Source organism: Orcinus orca, chromosome 13 (genome assembly GCF_937001465.1).
Source record: "Orcinus orca chromosome 13, mOrcOrc1.1, whole genome shotgun sequence".
In the NCBI taxonomy this organism is placed as follows: domain Eukaryota; kingdom Metazoa; phylum Chordata; class Mammalia; order Artiodactyla; family Delphinidae; genus Orcinus; species Orcinus orca.
The window spans coordinates 59,571,149-59,581,439 of record NC_064571.1 but is presented as its reverse complement, the minus strand read 5'-3'; the positions used below and the strand labels follow the sequence as shown (position 1 = coordinate 59,581,439).

Sequence of the window (10,291 nt, the reverse complement as noted above, 5' to 3'; positions counted from 1 at the left end):
TCACTGGTATAAGGGGCGTAAGTAATATTTAGGACATCAATACCAACAACAATTTATTCACGGCCTCATGAGCATCAGGCACTCCATAAACGGTGGCTGTTTCATTTAACCTTTATGACAACCCTAAAGGATAGATACAATTAGTCTCATTTTACACAGAAAGAAACTGAGGTTCAGAATGATTAACGGATTTCAACAAGATTACCCAGGTCAACTGACAAAGCTAGACTCTAAATCCAGAGTTTTCTGACTCTACCAGCCAGCACTCGGGGGGCACTGTTCCATCTCAGGCACGTGTGGCTGCATGGAAAGATCTAGTCTCATCTCAGGCGCTTAGCAAATAGTCACAGCGAATGAATGAATGAATCTCTGTGCGAATGGCAAGTTGCTGTTGTTTTCAGCAGCTTCAGAGGAATGACAAGCGCTGCAAAAATTAATTTGTGATAGTAAAGTCAAGACATGAGCCACTCATCAACCTCATTACCCTAAGTGCTGTGATGGCAGGAACCACAAGGTTTTATTGGGGCACCTCCTTGAATAAGAACAATGAGAATGTGGTGAGAGAGATGAATCTGGCTGTGAGTGTGTACAAGCACTTTTGAAAAGTGGTAAATGGGTATGGTACATGTGAGGCAATCTGTCATTGAGAACACATCTGGGTGTATTCCCTTCTGTGCTGTTCTGTAGATAAATATCCTTTCACAGACATTTTCTTCCTCTTTTACAGAATTCTTTGATACCCCACAGGGGTACGGTTTTAAGGAAATGTGATCTGATGCTACCTTTTATGTGTAGCAAAGAACCTTAAGGATAATGTTTTAAAACAGACCTAGTATATAAATTTCAAGAGAAGACCTTTTAAGTGTTTCTTTTGGAGTTAGGGTCAAATCTCTTAAATTGAGTTTTAGTTTAATTCATTTTTAAATTTGACCTTAAGACAATACTTCTGTGAGCGATAGTTGCATTTTCCTGGGCCAAATGTACTGCATTTTAATCCAAGACTCTTCAGTGGATAATTTCTATCTCTGATATAACATAGAAACAAAGTAGTTTCTTAATTCTGTGAAAGTCACTGAAGAATGGTTTAGGGAAAGTTCAGAAATCCTCACGGGGTGTGATGTAGGTTTGTGATTACTTCAGTCCTCAAAAATTCTCCCAGTATTTGGTATAGAGCCTGATTCACAGCAGATACTCAATAAATATTTGTCAGATGAATGAATGAACTTCTGCCATAGCTAAAATGTCCTTGAGCCTGGACTTAACTATGACAGGGGAACATTTTGTTTCTCCTTTGTTTGGGTTAGTTAATGGGGTCACACTGAAGATACATAAAAAGTCAATAAAAAAATGAATGACTAATTTACAAACATTTATATTTAAGTGTTAGGAAATATGGTAAGATTCGGAAAACAGTTAAGACAATGATTTGTACAGAATTGACTAGTTCAGGCAATGAACACTTCACTGATTACAGTTTAACAAGTTAAATGCCACATGTAACATACATGTATGACAGTGCTTCTGATTTTGATATTAACATACCATTAGTCATAAACATGAGAAATATTGCCAGTTCAATTTGGGGTTATGAAATATATAATTTGTTGGATAAGACATTTCAAATTACAGTATATCTCAGGCAGCATGCAGGAAAAGTCATTTATTGTACATTTGTTAGGACACATCTTGCAACAAGCTTCCAGTTTGGGGTAGTTAGATCAACCATACAGAAACCATTGAAATGATGGTATGGTTGGAATCAGCAGTTGTATTTACTGACTGACAGAGAGAGCATTTCTGGTAAAAATAAAACTCTCTGAATTCATTCATCAGGAAAATGCACAGTGATCATAAACTCAATTCTTTAAAAATTGTTTTCACAATTAATTCTCATTTATTGGTGATACAGCAGCTGCAGGAAATCTGAATTCTGAGAGCTGGTTGTACATTAACAGCAGGAATTTATTCTTCTGTGGATTCACATGATTACAACAAAGATGCTTACCATTTGAAATCACATATTATAACAATGGTGCTATGCAAACATCACAAATATTTGGTGTTTCAGAGTCTAAACAAATATTATGCTGTGGTTATTTCACAAAGAGACTAGATTAACAGGCAGTGTAAATCACATATATCTTAAGATTTTAAAAATACATTTTATACAATAGGTTTCTAATTTCTTCACTAGCATTTAATTTTGGTGTTTTGTTTTTTTGTTTGTTTTTGTTTTTCATCTCATATTTAGAGTCCTTAAATAATCTATGAAGATTTGGCTTATGCCAAGAACGTAAGATTGCTGTTTCCCCACAGGAATATGGCTGAGTGTACGCTGAATCACAGAGTCAATAAAGCAACATCTAACTTATAATAGATTATTTTTAAAATTCAAATAATATCTAATTATTTTAAAAGATAGTAGTTTGAACAAAACTATAGGCATCAAAAATTTTATTTACAAAACATTTGAATCTATTTTTAAATGGCTAGTTCTTACTAACTGCACAAATTGAATATCCTCGGTGTACAGAGTCTGTTAACCTTCTACGCGACATTGTTAGACCTCTGAGTTAACGTACGTGAGATGGTAGGTGGGAAAATTAGGGGGTAATTTCCATCCGCTCAAGGTGCTTGAAAGGGAGTACTTTAATGCTTTCCATGTTGAGATCTACTGTTAATATTGGTGCCTTTAATTTGAAGAGATTAGTTGAATTTCCCAAATGTAATTTAGTGCAGTATAAGAATTATAGGAAAGACTGATAAATTTACCATCGGATGTCAGACTTCTAATCTAACATTACACGGTTGATCTGAGTCATTGTATCAATATCTCTCATTTCCAAGGGGTCTGTGTATTACATTGGCTTAAAAAACATTTTCCTTGGTCCTTAGAAATACAAAATATTAATTTTCAAAAGATAGAGGATGAGAGGGTGAGCATTTCTTACAATCACATTCATGATAAAAGAAGTTAATCTACGTTTTACAGATCATTAAATGGTCTTTGGCAGAACACTTTATAAATAACTTCCTCTACTTTTAACGTCTTGTGTAGGCCATTTTCCTTTGTGATAATCAGTTGTAAGCTCACTTGTTTACAACTATAGGTTAATAGGAAAACACCACAGATATAAAAATATTTAAGTTTAGCACATATTCTTTTTGAAAGTTAAATAAGTGTATTGACTCATACTAGAGATGCTATTTCACACAGGCATTTCTAACAGAGCTGCTTAAGATCGTAATTTTGACAATATGGTCAGTAAAGAGAGGGTCTGAATACCTTTATTTCATACCAAATATTATCACTGAAACACACTGAAAGAATCCACTGGAATCTTTTTGATTATAGTACATTGTGTTTCCCACAAAATGAGTAATATAGAATGCATTTACCTGTGTGTGTGTGTGTGTGTGTGTGTGTGTGTACTTAAAAATGGCAAGTCTTAGAGATTACATTCATTGGCATGGAAGAATAAAACCTGAAAAATTCAGTTAAGTAGCCAAATGTATTACTGACATACCACTACTCAGGAATTCCAAAGTGGTGAAATTATTTAAAAATCAGCTTTAGACAGGTGACTCTCCCTTCAGGATCAACTAGAGGGACATTAGGATTGCTCACTTCATTTTTCGAGGCACGAACTCCTTCTCTCCACTTTGGCCTCTCTCCTTTCCACTCTCCCGCCCGCAGCCTGTGTTTGGAGGCTATTTTTGGTGGGTCCTTTAAACTGTGCATACAGGATGTGCACATGTGCATACAGGATGTGCACATGTGCACATGCGCTGGTCTTTCCTTTTCTGTCCTGTGTGGGGAATTCATGATCACCTCTTTGGAAGAGTTTCTGGCACAGTGATCTGCCTCCCTTTTCTTTATGGATTGCCTATGAGTTCAGTTTACTATCAAAAGTATCTACCAAGCTTCTTCGGTAGGAAGGCATTGCCATCCTAACCATCAAAGGTGAGAGAGACATTCTAAATTTATTTCCTACCTGAATTCTTCCATCTCGCCTGCCCTGGGGGGAACACTCCCAGTGGGACCGAGCAGTGTTTTGTGCAGATAAATAGTGTGTACAAGATGCTAGTTCCTTCTCTTGTCCTCCTCTAGGAAGCTCAAAATGTCTCCTCAGTGTGAGCTTCCTACTGTCTACAAAAATTAATGGGTGAAATCCAGGAAAATCCCTGTTGGAATAAGAGTTGTGCCAACAGTTATTTTTATGGCTTATTAGAATAATAGCGAATTACACCCCTGGCCTACGAAAATCACCATGAATGGCACTGAAAGGCAGAAGCTGTTGGGAGATTAAAGCAACTATCTGTTACCTTGTCATGTCAAGGCCTTTTTAATGTTTCACATAAGTTAATGGGCTTTAGAGCATGTAACTTTTTCTCTTAAACTTTCCAAGGGAAATTTTTAATCCAGGTTTGTTTCAGGATTTCAAGACTTGAGTCCATAACATAAACCATGGATTGTCGACAAAGCCAAGCCACCACTGTAATTTTGCCTTGTGGACTACAGAGGTCTGGAAGGGAGGTCAAGGCTCTGGATCTGAGTGAGTCCCAGTCAGTCTGACCCAGCCCCTCCCCTGCAAATGTGCATGTTCCATCGCCAAGCACCTTGACATTTGGTGATTATTCTAAGAAGTATCTTCTCAGTGAGGCTTTAACTTTGAGTAAAAGACAGAATATGCAGATGGAAATGGACACAATGGTGGAGACAGAGGAAGGGGGGGCGGTGTTTTAGCTGGAGTTGTGTGGTGATCAGGTCACAGCTGGGGAAAGAGCCAATGAGAAAATGCTGTCAGAGACAGAAAACGGGACACCCAAATGCAACACAGATTTTAGAGAAGAAGGTAGAACATTATGATACATCAGTTATTCTTTTCCAGTAATTCCTGAAAAAAAGCAGGCAGTCATTCCAAGATATCTGACAAATGTCGTTCCTTCAAAGGAAGGCCTGGGGGTATAGTTTAGCATTTTCCTTCAGAATATCATTGTTGAGGTTCCATTTTAGGCCTCCTTTCCGCTACTCTGAATTTACTTTTCTGCATCAAAAAGAGGGGTCAACCCCTAGAGGGGTGGGATGGGGAGGGTGGGAGGGAGACGCAAGAGGGAGGAGATATGTATACATATAGCTGATTCACTCTGTTATAAAGCAGAAACTAACACACCATTCTAAAGCAATTATACTCCAATAAAGATGTTTTAAAAAAAAAAGAGGGGTCAAAATACATATGGATGTTTTAGGTAGCTGTAAATGTGTTATTTTCAGGTTAGATTTAAGGAAGCACACACACATGCATGCACACACACAGCCCACAATCTTAAATTCCCTTTCCTAAGCCATTTTTATAAGCCAAGTTACTTGCTGGCCTTCCACTCTGGTTCTGCACCAATTCAAATGAGCCTAGAAGAAAGCTCCCAGGGGTCTTGGGATTGATGTCTACATTGTCTGTGGTTTCCAGGTTTTATGAGCTATGTGAGCCTTTGACACTATCTTCGAAAACCCAAACACACTTAGAACCACTAGTCATTTGAGCTCAGTCCACACCCATTCTTCAAACCAATAGACCATGTCATTAAATATAACTCAGTTCTGTTACATGATGGCTTAGCATTAAGGTAAATGGGCCAGAGCTGATCAATTAAGGGAAAGGTGTCCAAGGTCATTCTCTAGGCCCTGGGCAGTCAGGCAAAGCGGATTTGCTGTTGGTTTTTTCAAAGAACTAGAAGAGCTGATGAGAAATCTTTCTGATTGGAGATCCTGCCTGAAGCTGTTAACACCAGTGAAGAACGTTTGTAAGGATTAATTTTCCTTCAGATTATATTTTATGTCTGAATGGTGGGCATTTCTGTCCATATATCAGAAGGTATTGGGCCTAGATGGAATCTATCACTTAAGCTTTTTCCTGTGAGGAAGCAGAGTTAAACAGTGGGTGACATGAACTTTTCTTGACCACTCAGAGCACTGTTTGTAGTTCTCAAACTTGAACGTACATCGGAATCATCCCAAGGGCTTGTTAAAACCCACATTGCTGGGCCCACTCCCAGAATTTCTGATTCATAGGTCTGGGTTGGGGTCTCAGGTGGGAACAGGGAATTTATATACCCAACAAATTGCAAAGTTGCTGCTGATGCTGCCTTGTTGGGGACCAAATGTTACGAACCACTGTAGTAGCTTATCCTAAAACACACTAGTTATTCAATCACCTTAATTGCACTCCCAGGACAAAGCCTTTCCATTTGGAATGTGAAGGTCAGTGTTGGATTTTTTTCTGAGGCATTCTTATAATGTAGGCAAGGGACAGATTCAATTGGTGCTAGTTTAATTCTTGAGAAACTAGAGGTGCAGAAGTTTAAGTCTCATATTAGCATATACAGCAAACCCCAAAGTGAAATACGACTCAAACTCGTGCTCTAACCTATGACCTTCCTCTGAAGAGAATATGCTTTTTATACATCACTAAATTTGAGTCCCAAAAGGCTATTTGCGGAAGACTCTATGGCCTTTCTTCAGGGAGTAGTATTTTAGGAATAGCATTAAGTCTCTCTCGCCACACAGGTGATATCCTCCCTGAGACCTCAGGAGGATTAACATGATAACAGCTAAATTTGTTCGTAGTTTCTTCACTGAACACAAAGGTCTGTTGACTTTTTCTAGTACAATCTTTTGTACAGCCTACCAAATGTAAGGACCTATATAAAAGAGTAAAGAGTGAACAAGAACAGCGAGGGCCTCTCCATGAAATCCCATTGATGAGGAATTCGGTTCAACAAGCTGTCAGCACGTGTAATTAGAGTTGGCGGTTCTTTTGACTGACAGGTGGACCTGGGTCGATCAAGAGGCTGGACTGGCACAAGGGGTTGAGGAAAAACAGACATGACTTTGTCAGAAGGGGCCACTCCCTGTGCAGAAGGAGAGCTCCATTTATTTATGGGTTCTCTGCCTTAAACCAAGCACCTACTGATGATCGACAGGGCTACCAGGATGGCTTTAAGGCAGTCACCTCTAGAAAATGCTTATGGCACGGATTTGTTTTAAAAAAAGGCAGAAAAATCTACCTTTCCAATTTAGGATTTCCTAATCAAATGTGAAATGAGGGTCAAATTCAACATGAGGGACTTAACGGAAATATAAAAATATGATGCCTACTGTAACTGAATAGCAGCTCTACATAAAGACATATAATGAGAGAAGGAAAAGTAATTTTTTCCCCAGGTGGAAGTTAGACAGTACTATAGTTAGGACAAAAATACTATCTTTTAATTTTCTCTCTCAACAACGAGGCTCGCGAGATCACTTCATCTGTTGCAATGCCAGGAACTTTTGTTTACCTTTCCCCCCCTGACAAATATGGCTTTTTGCCTCAGTGCTAATAAAACTGGAATATCTTACTGCTGTGATGTTGCCATGGTTTTGTCATTTCTGATGACATTCTAACTGGGATTCCTTCAAGAGAAAGCTTACATTTATTCCACTAAAACATTCCTTGTTTACATAAGCAGAGTTTGTCATGGTTGCTTTTTCTTTTTTTCTTTCTTTTCCCCATGGCAATGTCTACATCCTCTTGCTATATTTTCTCCAACCATGTGCAATTTCAGATTGCTAATGAGACATTTGGGCTGTGGCAAACCAGATGATGGCTAGGGATGGGATTTAAGTCTTTTTGTAAAAATCTTTCTGAGGAGTCATTTTCTCCATAACAAGGGAGGCGTTTGAAAAGACAGTTGAATCTGCAGCAAATGCAATCCTTTTTTCATCTTCCTTTAGAATACTTATATCTTTTAATATCTTTCTCCTGGTCAGTGTGCATCCTGTCTGTATTCACACACTTTAGTATAAAATCACTGCTGGCTGTCTCTTTCTCCTAAAAGGTTGTCACTAAGTATAAAAATTGAAGAATAGGGCTTCCCTCTTGGCGCAGTGGTTGAGAGTCTGCCTGCTGATGCAGGGGACACGGGTTCGTGCCCCAGTCTGGGAATATCCCACATGCCGCAGAGCGGCTGGTCCCGTGAGCCACGGCCGCTGAGCCTGCGCGTCCGGAGCCTGTGCTCCGCAACGGGAGAGGCCACAACAGTGAGAGGCCCGCGTACCGCAAAAAAAAACAAACAAAAAAAAACCAGACAAAAATTGAAGAATAAAAGTGGAATTATTGTAGGAAACTGTGTGAATTCAAAATTTACATTTAGAAGAATAGCAGATTCAACCTTAGGAAGTCACTGAGGTGGAATGCCTTCCTATCTCATTAAATTTTCTATTGTTGGGTATCCCACAAAGGGAGAAACTTTTCACTCCAGTTAGGGAAGGGAAAGTTTTTCAGCAGTGCATAAAGAATTGTTTCAAAATAAATCTTTAAATTCCTGTCAGACTTAATGTGGTTTTATTGGCTTGAGGCTTACATTGGTAATCAAGTATTATGAGGAGTGTTATGAGGACCAACTGGTTCCCAACATAAAGCACCTTCAACCCATACCCACTGGAGTGATACCAGGATCACGCCGGGGCTTCATGTGTTCTGGAAGACCAAGTTAAAGGTGAAGCCCCTCCATTCTCTGAAACAATGAAATTCGAATTTTCAAAAGAAGAAAGCCTTCGAGGTCTCCTCTTTGGTGACTATTTGATGTTGAAATGAAGAGAACATTGTGTACTCAGACATGGGCATTGAGGTCTTCTCTTTTTTGGCTGTTAAAATGTGACAGCTGGAGTTGTAACTCACTGAAATACAGCCAGATGCCTCAAAGTCGAAAGAACATTAGGCAGAGTTAAGAAAATTCAGTGATGAACTAATATCCACACCCAGTAGAAAAAAATTCAGGAATGGGAAGGCAAATTATTTTTGGAACAAGTTTATCCCAACTTGAAATGCTGAAACAAAAGACCGTATGTCAGTCTCACACAGGCTTTGGTGCATTGTAGACTCTGGAGATGTTAGTTGAGTTTGTATCCATTTATCTCGTTGGTGAAAGATAGAATGTGAAGTTAAGAAAATGAGCAGTTCTATTTCTATTAAAGGAATGTTCCTGGATATTTTTCAGAACGGCTCCGCTTAGCAGTCTCAAACTGATAAAACGTCTCTAGACCGAAATGGAAGGTTAATTTAATTAGTGTACCATAGCTGGACTCTTCCTGACTACGTTCAGGGCTAGTGCTAATTTTCTTGAAATTAACTTGTCTTGAATTCTTCATACTTTCTTAGGGTGCCTAGTATAATACTCTGCACAAAAGAAATGTTTGAGGTTTATGGAATTGTATGATTGAAAAAATGAAATAGACTCTGATAGTTGATTTAAAAATTGTTCCACTGCCTTGGCTCTATAGATGACTTTTTAAAAGTTTTAACTGAGTATCAAGTAAGTCAATGATCTTGGAGGACAGACTTGTAAATTTTGGCCCTCTTTGGTTTCTTTCTGATTCTCTTTCTTGGGTAATTTGTCAGTTGGTACTTATCAAGCTGCAGTTTCCAGATCTGAATTTGAATTTGTGAGTACTGTCCAAACACTTTCTGCATTTTTCAATCCTTATTGATTTGCGAGGACTAGGCAGGAAGATAAAGTGACATTCGATATCCTGTCATCAAAGTGATTTCTGACCTTTGATTAAGGGTTGGAAATATTTCCTCAAACCTTTTCTTTTTGGTGTGGTTTGCAGTCACTTAAAACAAAGCCACTTAGTAAGTACAGTGTTAGTCAGTATGGAGACAATCAGAATGGTCTGTGTGTTTTGTTTGTTTTTTTTTTTGCGGCACGCGGGCCTCTCACTGCTGCGGCCTCTCCCGCCGCGGAGCACAGGCTCTGGACACGCAGCCTCAGCGGCCATGGCTCACGGGCCCAGCCGCTCCGCGGCATGTGGGATCTTCCCGGACCGGGGCACCAACCCGTGTCCCGTGCATCGGCAGGCGGACTCTCAACCACTGCGCCACCCGGGAAGCCCTGGTCTGTGTTTTTGTACAAAACTTCTCGATCAACCGATGAGGCACCTGTTTTTCTTTTTCCCTTTTATATCACAAGCTCTGGAATGGCTGTTTCTCCAGAGAGAATTAGGAAATAAAAGGCAGAGAGTCTGGAGCTGTGTCAGTATCTTCCCACTGAATAAATGTGGGGAAATATTCCACTGGGAGCCATGACACCTAAAACCTTAGGTGGAAAAGCAGTACCTTAAGAGAGGCTGTCAGAAGCCCAGCCCTCCTCTAACCCAGCAGCATGTGCTGAATCTTCTTCATTGTGTTCAAATGTTATTAAATATCTTGTCTGTTGCTTTAAAGGGACCCAAATCAATTCTGGTCTCCTC

At 39.3% G+C, this 10,291-nt stretch overlaps 1 long non-coding RNA gene across 1 annotated transcript; it reads right to left on the bottom strand.

The window, feature by feature from the left end:
* Nucleotides 1-1,356: 1,356 nt before the first annotated feature.
* On the bottom strand, nt 1,357-9,797 carry LOC117199481 (uncharacterized). Its single transcript, XR_004480740.2, has 2 exons — nt 3,777-9,797; nt 1,357-3,734 (listed from the first exon to the last, which is right to left on the bottom strand). It is a non-coding gene; the product is annotated as an uncharacterized LOC117199481 (long non-coding RNA).
* Between the last annotated feature and the right edge of the window lie 494 nt (nt 9,798-10,291).